The sequence below is a fragment of the Hemicordylus capensis genome, chromosome 6 (genome assembly GCF_027244095.1).
Source record: "Hemicordylus capensis ecotype Gifberg chromosome 6, rHemCap1.1.pri, whole genome shotgun sequence".
NCBI lineage: Eukaryota > Metazoa > Chordata > Lepidosauria > Squamata > Cordylidae > Hemicordylus > Hemicordylus capensis.
Window position 1 is genome coordinate 29,530,242 of NC_069662.1, and position 10,209 is coordinate 29,540,450.

The 10,209-nt window shown below is 44.6% G+C and overlaps 1 long non-coding RNA gene across 4 annotated transcripts in view; it reads right to left on the bottom strand.

Moving 5' to 3' along the window:
- LOC128330190 (uncharacterized) overlaps positions 1–10,209 on the bottom strand; it is a 38,651-nt gene that overhangs the window by 26,057 nt on the left and 2,385 nt on the right. For all 4 annotated transcript variants that reach the window (XR_008309994.1, XR_008309993.1, XR_008309996.1 and 1 more), the window contains exon 2: positions 6,004–6,139. This is a non-coding gene — a long non-coding RNA (uncharacterized LOC128330190). The remainder of the gene's footprint in view (positions 1–6,003; positions 6,140–10,209) is intronic.

Sequence of the window (10,209 nt, forward strand, 5' to 3'; positions counted from 1 at the left end):
ACTGACCTGGCTACCTTGCAAGTACACTGTGTGGGTGACATCACAATGTGGGGAGGCATTACTGAGAGGATGACATCACAGTGTGAAGCCATGAGAGACATCACAAAGTGTGGGCACATGACTGATTTAACATGCCTATAATGCTCTTCACCATACAAAATGCATCAAAGGCCTTATCTAAATACTCAGTGTCCTGCAATCCAAGCAGTAATTTGCCTGTAGCAGCCAGCTCTGCAGCTGACGCAAAGGGCTTTACAGAAGACATGCTAGATTTGAAGTCCCCAACTCCCCTCTCCACTAACCTCCACACATTATCACTAATTTTCAAAGACAAGGAAAGCTGGCATCACACAGATGAAAGCTCATGTATCCCACTACATCAGCGGCCTGAGAGAGTCTCTGACAACACTCCTCTACAATGTAGAAGAAGCTGAAATGGTGAACAAGTACAGGCCCCAGAACAAAATCTAAGTCAAGGCTTAGGACTAAGAACTTGCTGTGAATACCAACCAGGACTGAGCAAGATCTGAGGACTGAGCAAGAGAGCCTCTAAGCATGTCCAAAATGTTTCCCTCACCATTCAAGAATTGCACAGCACATCCTATGGGCTTAGGAGGCAAGGCCTTCAGGAATTCTTGAGCCATTTGATCTTTTCTCTTCTTATAAATTTTTTTACCACACTGCCACCTCACCCTTGGCCTATTATGACCTGTTTATTCTCAGCCCATTTTCACTAGGACCCAACCCTTTCCTTATTTACAGAAGACTGGCTGTACTTTCCCTCCAAGAACTAGATACTAATAAGAGGATAAATAAAGGCTGAGGGATGCCTCTCCCTCCCTCCAGCGCTCTGGGGTGCCAGCCATGCCTGGTTTCAGTGATGCGCCTCCAGAACTTTGTTTATCAAAAAATGTCAAAACACTTGTCACATTGAGGAAGCAACTCGTCATACTTAGCAGAAAGAGGACAAAAGGATACTACAAAATATAGGGACACCTGAAGTAAAGTAATTGTGGTGTCTGTGGGAGAGGGAGAGGGAGAGGGAGAGGGAGAGAGAGAGAATATCTTTGAATAATTATTATTCATATGGATGTATTTGAATGATTATTAATTAAATGTTTACTCCATCCTTCTTCCAAGGCAGCATACTAGTCCTCTTTTATCCTCACAGCAATCCTGTGATGTAGGTTAGACTTAATGACATTTCCCTAACACAAGTTTTCCTTCAAAAACTGCAATGCTGGAAATGCAAACCAAACCAACAACAAAAAACCCCAAACGTTGCTTTTGAGCTGTTGCTTCCCATCCCCCAGTTTTGCCTGAACGAATATGTCCTCCAGCACTGATCCACTACTATGTGTCTGGAGGGCCCAGAGAATGCTATATTCTGTGGGCACAAGATTCTCTGGCATGGTTAACGTGAGACTGGTATCAATTTGGTCAGTGTCTGGAAGACCCATGTAAGCCACTCTGATCTTCCTGAAGGAAAACAAGGAGGCTGCTGTAGGTCACACTCCAGATGCTTTCAGGCAGATGGTTGCCCCACCTGCACCCCCCTACAGCTCTACAGTGGATCAGCTTGCTTCTCCCTATGCCCACAAAGCACTTCTAATTCTGCTCCTGGCACCAATCCAGACATTTCTTCCTCCCTTTGATTTACATCCCTGGCCCTGTCCAGAGCGGGTGTGACAAACATTGGCAGTCCTGGAACATCACATAGTAAATCATATGCTGAAGCCTGGATCTACCAGGCTGCGTTTGATGAGGGACTTCTAATCCTTTGCTGACCCCTTTGCACTGCTACCCAAAATCAGACTAGCCAAGCCAGAATCTAGATAAGTTCATAAGAACAGCCCTGCTGGATCAGGCCCAAGGCCTATCTAGTCCAGCACTGTGTTTCACACACTGGCCTACCAAATGCCTCTGAGAAGCCCACAGGCAAGAGCTGAGGGCATGCCCTCTCTCTTGCTGTTGCTCCCCTGAAACTGGTATTTAGAGGCATCTTGCTTCTGAGGCCAGCGGTGGCCTATAGCCACCAGACTAATAGCCATTGATAGACCTGTGCTCCACAAATGTGTCTAAGCCCCCTTTAAAGCCCTCCAAACTAGTGGCAATCACCACATCCCATGCCAAAGAATTCCATAGATTGATTATGCACTGTGTGAAAAAGTACTTCCTTTCGTTGATCTAAAATGTTCTGGCCTTCAATTTCATGGGATGACACAGTACACAGTACTCCAAATGTGGCTGCACCATAGATTTGACTAAGGGCATTATAATATCAGCATTTTTATTTTCAATTCCCTTCCTAATGATCCCTAGCATGGAATTTGCCTTTTCCACAGCTGCTGCACATTGAGTCGACACTTTCAATGAGCTGTCCACCACAACAGGAAGATCTCTCTCCTGGCCAGTCACTGAGAGCTCAGATGCCATCACTGTATTTACGAAGTGGCGGGGCGGGGGGGGGGGCGTGCCCCCAATATGCATTACGTTACACTTGCTTACACTGAATTGCACTTGCCATTTTGTCGCCCATTTACCCTATAGTGACCAGTCCCCCACCCCAGTAGAGTTAATAGGAGAACCCCTTTTCTTGACTGACAGGCTGGTGACCCCCAGGGCTGACCATTCAATCTACCAGGTAGGTGGGACATGCGAGCTGCTGGGGGGAATCCTAGGAACAAGAAGGATTGGAGAGTGTTGGGGGACAGTGACCAGCATGGAGGCTGCCCCCACATGGGTGAATCTGCAGGAGAATCTCTGAGGGTCAGAGATTTGCAGGGACTTGATCTGGTCAGGATTGTTGGTGAATATTCAAGGGGGAATGAAGCCCAGGCTTTTGAGGCTTTGGAATCTAGAGTTGGGGAAAGTATGTTTAGACAGACTTTGCGCTAGGAGTTACATTTCTTTTCTGTGTGCTTTGCATTCCTAAATATCTGTTCTTTGTAATTGAGTAACTAAGATTTCAATACGTTCTGCCTGAGCAAGATCTGGGCATACTGAAACATTCTTGCAATCCAAGCTAAGCATTTTAAAGTTTATCTAAAAAGTGAATGCCTCAGATGAACTAGTCTGTAATAATGGAATAAAAGATTTTCCCCCTTTTCTTTTCTTTTTACAAGCCTCCCAGAGTTGGTTATTAAGTCAGCAGGCGAAGAGGGGTCAGAAATGGGAGTCTCTAGTGCAAACACATCTCCAAAAGAGCTCAACTAGCTATCATTAGCTCCATGTGCAGGCAAATGCACTGGAGAGAAAGGTTTTTATATTCCTGCTTGTTAGCAAGGGGGAGCAAAGGGACATGGGAATTTTTAGTCTCACAAGCCCCACTAGGAAAAACTTTTAAAGGGTGACTTGGTGGCAGCAGTAAACTACCAGAACTTCTGTCTTATCAGAATTCTTTTCCTTTCCTTTTCTCGTTTTTGACAGTTAAAGATTTAAACCACCAGCCAGCTACTCAGCTCAGAGGGAGAGTTGACTCAGCAATTAAGCCATCCCTCATGAGCTAGCTGGCCAAGACCGGTTTGAGTCGGATTGTTACACAGCCAGTTTGGAGAGATCCTTTTGGAGCTCCTCACAATCTTTGTTGGATTTCAGTACCCTACATCGTTTAGTGTCATCTGCAAACTTAGTCACTTTGCTGGGTACTCCAACTTCTAGATCATTTATGAATAATTTAAAGAGAACTGGTCCCAGTACAGATCCCTGGGGGTAGGGATGTGCATGAGCCAGTTTGGCGCCTCCTTTGGGAAGCACTGAAACGGCTTGGGCACCTGCAGCCAAACCAGTTCGATAGCATGGGGAGTGGCTCCCAGGGGCGTAACTACTATTAGGCAAGGGGAGGCGGCTGCCTGGGGGCCCCCATGCCTCGAGGGGGCCCCCAGAGGCAAGTCACATGTGAAGTGTGTGTGTGTGTGTGTGTGTATCAGTGAGGGGACCATTTTAAAATTTTGTCTCTGGGCCCACTCCAGCCTTGTTACGCCCCTGGTGGTTCCCTACCTGCTCCACTGCTACCCAGCTGCTTTTCTGGACATGGCACTTGCTCGAGAAACGGCCATATGGAGCTGCAGTGCGGTTCCCTTCAGGCTGCGCATGGCATCAGCATGCACATGGCCAGCAAGCACCACACCTGGAAAAGTGTCCAGTGTGCTCCATGCCCGAAGCAAACGCCTGAAACAAGTGTTGTGCCCAGAAAAGCGGCGGGACAGCAGCAGAACAGGTAAGGACTTGCTAATATCTGCTCCTTAAGGTACTTGCTTATCTGCTCCTTATCTGCTCCCCGCCAATGTCTGCATGGCTTGTGTACATCCCTACCTAGGGGACCCAACTTCTTACTTCCCTCCATTGCGAAAACTGTCAATTTATTCCTACCCTCTTGTTTCCTGTCCTTCAACCAGTTACCAATCCACACATGAACCTGTCCCTTTATCCCATGATTGCCAAGTTTACTCCAGAGCATATGGTGGGGAACTTTGTCAAAAGTTTTTTGGAAGTCCAAATATACTATGTCAACCGGATCACTTTTATCCACATGCCTGCTGGCACTCTCAAATAACTATAAAAGGTTGGTGAGGCAAGACTTGCTCTTGTGGAGGCCATGCTGGTACTCCTTCAGCAAAGCCTATTCTTCTATATGTTTAACAATTTTGGCCTTAAATATGCTTTCCATCAATTTACCCGGCACAAAAGTTAAGCCAAGTGGCTTGTAGTTTCCCAGATACACACTGGATTCCTTTTTGGAAATCAGTTACATTAGCTACTTTCCAGTACTTTGGTACAGAGCCTTATTGTAGGGATAAATTACATATTTTTGTTAGAATACCAGCAATTTCACATTTGAGTTCCTTCAGAACTCTTGGATAGATGCCATCTGGCCTTAGTGATTTGTTAATTTTTAGTTTTTCAAGACAGTTTAGAACATCTTCTCTCATCTCAAATTGGCCCTGTTCTTCAGCCTCCAAGCCTGAGCAGCTCAGTTCCAGAGCATACATTGACCCCTGCTAACTTGACAAAGAGGCACCTTTTAACGTGGTGATTCTCTTTATTTAGTAGGGGGAGGGTAACTGGCCCTATCCACCTCAGCGCAGTACTTCTAGTTACTGTTGCTGGTGTCTATCTTATGTTTCTTTTTAAATTGTGAGCCCTTTGGAGACAGGGATCCATCTTATTTATTTATTATTTATCTGCGTAAACCGCCCTGAGTCATTTTTGGAAGGGCAGTATAGAAATCAAATAAATAAATATGGTCAGGATCCTCTGCCATGAAGACAAATGCAAAGAACTCATTTCAGCTTCTCTGCAATCACCTTATCCTCCTTAATAACCCCTTTCACACCCTCGTCACCTAAGGGTCCAACTGCCTCCCTGGCAGGTTTTCTGCTTCTGATATATTTCAGGACATTTTTGTTATTCCCCTTGACACTTCTAGCTATGTGCTGCTCTTCAAACTCTCTTTTTGCATCCTTTATTGTCTCCTTGCATTTCCTTTGCCAGAGTTTGTGTTTCTTTCTGTTCTCTTCATTTGGGCAGGACTTCCATTTTCTGAAAGAAGTCTTCTTCCCTTTTATAGCTTCCCTGACTCTACTTGTTAGCCTACTTGTTAGCCTGAACTTGGTGGTACCATTCCTCCTTCTTAGTATACATTCCAACTGAGCTTCTATTATTGTGGTTGCAAATTTCCATGCTTTCTGGGGTTATTTGACCCTCCTGACTTTCCCTCTCAACTTCCTTTTTATCATTCCCCTCATTTTTCAGAAGTTTCCTCTTCTGAAGTCCAGTGTATCCATGTTGGACTTTCTTGGCAATACTCCACTAACATACAAGATGAATTGGATCACACTGTGGTCACTGTTCCCCAATGGTTCTCTGACTCTGATATCTCGCATCAGGTCCTTAGTACCACTCTACATTAAGTCCAAGGTTGCCTTCTCTCTGGTTGGTTCCGTGACCAGCTGTTCTAAAGCACAGTCATTTAGCATGTCTAGAAATTTGGCCTGTCAATACCTGCATGTGGATTTGAAGTCTGTGTGAGGGTAATTGAAGTCATCTGTTATTACACCTCCATCTTTCTTTGACGCCTCTCTGATTTGCTTCTCCAACTCCAGGTCACATGACAATAGCATTTCCCTAGGGTGGGTATCTGAAAGGAAACATTTCCTTTCAGTCCTCATATTGTCACCCATAACGATTCTGTGAAGGACTCTGGTCCTCCTAGGTTTTCTAGCTTGTTATATTCTATTGCTTCTGTAATAAACAGTGCTAATCCACCCTCAATCCTCCCCTCCCGGTCCTTTCTGTAGAGTTTCTATCCAGAAATAACAGTGTTCCACTCATTCTCATTGTTCCACCAGGTTTCCATTATGCCCATGATACCTACGTTTCCATTAGCAACCATACATTCCAATCACCCATCTTGGTTTGGAGGCTTCTAGCATTGGTATATAAACACCTATAGGCTGAGTCTTTTACCTGGCACTGGAGTGTGCTATCTCCCTTACTGTCATTTGACCTTTCTGACCAGCTATCATGTGTTTCCGTTGCTGTTTTACTCTGTCACCTTCTGGTTTATCTGAAAAGTTTGCACCCTTGCACCTTAGGGGATTTTGTTAGCCAAATCAGATACCACCCAATTCCTGTTGGCAATCTCCCAGGCGTCATTTTAAAAGCTGCTTTGTGACCTTTTTGATGCTTTATTCCTTCTGTTCACCACATTTTGACTAGAGATACATACCACTTTTAAGACTGGGTTGCCACTGCACAGGATATTGCAGCAATTTACATTTTTTGACATTTTCTAAACTACATTATTAGGAATTCAAGAAAGCTCTCCTGCAGCTGAGCTTGCTAGATCAAAAAGAATGCCCTGTGAAGGGCAGCTCAGGATCATTTGGAAGATAAATCAAAGGAGCAGATTCTGAGCTTCTTGTAAGACCCCTGCTTTGCTGCAAATGCATTAAGAATAGAACAGGCTTTGCTAAACCCGAGCTGTACATGTACATGTACATGGTGCTCAGTTCAGGTCTCAATTACTTTATGAGATCTATGCTGCTAAACCTGAGCTAGCAGGTTTAGCTTGAACCCAAATGTTTCTAAGCAGATCTTTAGCTCACTTGGCACTAGTTTTTGGAGCTTTTTGGTGGTTTTTAATGGTTCTTTTAAAAAATTGATTTTAACGTTTTATTGTGTTTTTATGGAGTTGTATTGTATTTTAACTTTTATAAACTGCCTTGGGGTGCATTTTATGAAAGGCGGTGTAGAAATTGAACTATAAATAGACTAAACAAACCAATAAATAGTTAATCAGGACATGTCTAGATTACAATACACAAACAGAGAATAATATACTGCTTGATCCTTTGCAGAGCTAGGCACACCTAAGCCCACTGAAATTAAGCCTTAGACCATGAGTTTTGCTTTTGCCCTCCAAGCACCCTTTGTCATTGCTGTGGCTATCTATGAGCTTTACCTCTCTCTCTCTCTCTCTCTCAAAGGGAGGAAGAGTGGGCATGTGCCTTTATTCTAAATATAATAGTCTGGGATAATTGCCACCCCTTCCCTTGACTAGAAAATCTATGTAGGACATAAACACACATAGGGAGAGTAGGATGTCCTTTGCGAACACTGTACAGAAATCATTGACCTTTCCTCTCACTTCAATCACCTTGGAAGTGGGCAAAAGTCACCAAGGTTTTAAATCTCTGCCAAGTGATTTGCACTGAAATGCACATTCTTCTTTTAGGGAAGAGAAAACAGACTCCTGAAGCTTCTAGGCTATCTGCTTGGGGTGTTGTGGCTCCCTGCCTCACAGTTCAGGAGAGCAGCCAAAGGACTGTTGTGTAACAGTGAAAAGTGTTTGTGTAATCTCTCGTCACCAACGCTGGGAATCTGCTCTCACACCTCGAATCTACGGCATGCTGGATGAGCTCCAGCAAGCTAGCAGCTCAAGCTGGCCCCTGAGATGCCATTCAGCTGCTGGGACAACTCAACAGGTCATTTGGGTCCTCTTCCCCCTGGCCTGCTGCAGAAGAACCCTGGGATTGTTTTGTCAGGGTTCCCAGTTGGAGCAGATGAGTGGAAGACTGTAGACTCCTGTTGGTGGGAATGAATATGGAGTCAGGACATCAGAAAGGACCAGAGGCCATTTAGTCCAACCTCCTTGCCCAAAGCATCCTTTGTCCTCTCACACCTCACAGGCCAAGCGATGCAATCTGTAACCCAAAGCAGGTCACAAGCAGGTGCATGGCAGAAGGGGGTTACAAGGCAAGCAGCTTTAAAAAAAAAGAATGCAAATGAAATACCACATGTTGCATGGGAATATATATAGATATCTGTACATAAGCACACACAGAGTCCTCTAACATCTTCACTATCAAGAAAAAGCACTCCTACAAGGCAGGCCCCCTCCACTATGCTATTTCTCCAGCTTAAGTGCTGCTCCTTGCACTCCGGGTTCAGAACTGGCAACACCTTGCTCTCCCCAAAGTCCCTGTCTCTCTATAAGGGCTGTCACATGTTGCAGGAATACTGGTTGATCTGCCCCTTAATCACCTAATAAGAAAGATCTGGCCCTTGTCACCTATGACTTAATAATATCTAGACCAGGGATGCAAACTGTGGCCCTCCAGCAGTTGTTGGCCCACAATTCCCATCATTACCAATCACAGAGGCCATGGATGATTTTTATTTATTTATTTATTATTTAAAATATTTATACCCCATCCCTCCAGTACACTACTGCGCGGGGCCGCTCACATCAACAAAACAGATACAATGTAAAGTAAAAGATTAAGCACATTTAAAATTACAAAAATTTTAAAAATTCAAATTAAAAATTAATAAAAAGCTTAAAAACTGAGAACTAAAAAATCCCTACCAGATATAAGCAACAGATAAAACATTTAAAAGCCTCTTTTAAAAGATGCATTTTTAACTGTTTTTTAAAAACACTGAGTGAGGGAGCATTGCAAAGCTCTTCGGGGAGGGCATTCCAAAGCCTTGGGGCCACAACCAAAAAGGCCCAGTCTCTAGTCCCCGCCAACCAGATCTCTGTTAGTGGCAGGGCCATGAGCAGGGCCTGATATGTCAAGCGGAGGGCCTTGGCTTGAGTGATGGGAGTTGTAGGTCAACAACAGCTGGAGGGCGGCATTTTGACACTCCAATCTAGACTACTGCAAGGCACTCTATATGGGTCTGCCTTTTCCCAGTGTAGTCTAGCCCTGATGCTTCAAGCTTCAGAAACTACAACCGGTCCTAAGTGTGACAACAAAGGTGTTAATTAGGGCAAGTTGTCTGGAGTACACTATTCCCATCTTAAGTTAAGTTAACCGGTCTTAAGTTAATGTAAAACCTACTCAAACGTTACATTCAGGACTCACACAAGCTGTGCACCATGTACACAGTACAGATCGGGATGCAGAAAATTGTTCACATGTTATGCTGAACACAGTGACAGCAGTATACCTCCTATTAGTACTATGAATTTGAAGGATCTGTATCCAGGTACACTTTTAAAATGAAAGCATTACACAACACAAAAAACATGCACCTGTGTATAGACATTGGAATGCAGGTATATAACATGTCTGAATAGAGTTTTAATATCATAGGCTGACGTTCTCCAGGAGATAGAGGGAGGTGCCAAGATAGAAGGAGGTGCCAAGAGCTGCAGCAACGAGAACGCTGCTGCAGCTGGTGTGGAAACAGTGTACGCACAGTTTCCCCTATTCAGAACAATGGAGAAAGCTATGGGGATGGTGCTTGCTTCCAAACATTGACAGCAGCATCCTCACTGCTCAGGTGCATTCCTGCACCTCTCTCTGTCTCCGTAACGGCTGTGGAGAATGTCAGCCATAGAACTGGAAGGGACTTTCGAGGTTCTTCTAGTGCAGGAGTGGGCAATCTTGGTCCTCCAGCCATTGCTGAACTACAACTCCCATCATCCCCAGCCATGTTTGCCCACCCCATTCTAATAATTCCAACCCCATGCTCAGTGCAGGACACTGTTACAGCATCCCTAACAGATGGCTGTCCAGCCTTTGGAGAAGGACTGCCCATCATTGCATGAGGCATTCTGTTCCACAGTCAAACCGTTCTTGCCGTTAGGAAGTTGTTTCTAACTTCACTGGCTTCCTAATGGAAGCGCAATCCTCAGGGTTGGTTTGGATCTTTCAAGTGCTAAGTGGTTTGAGACCAGAATATCTTAATGACCAC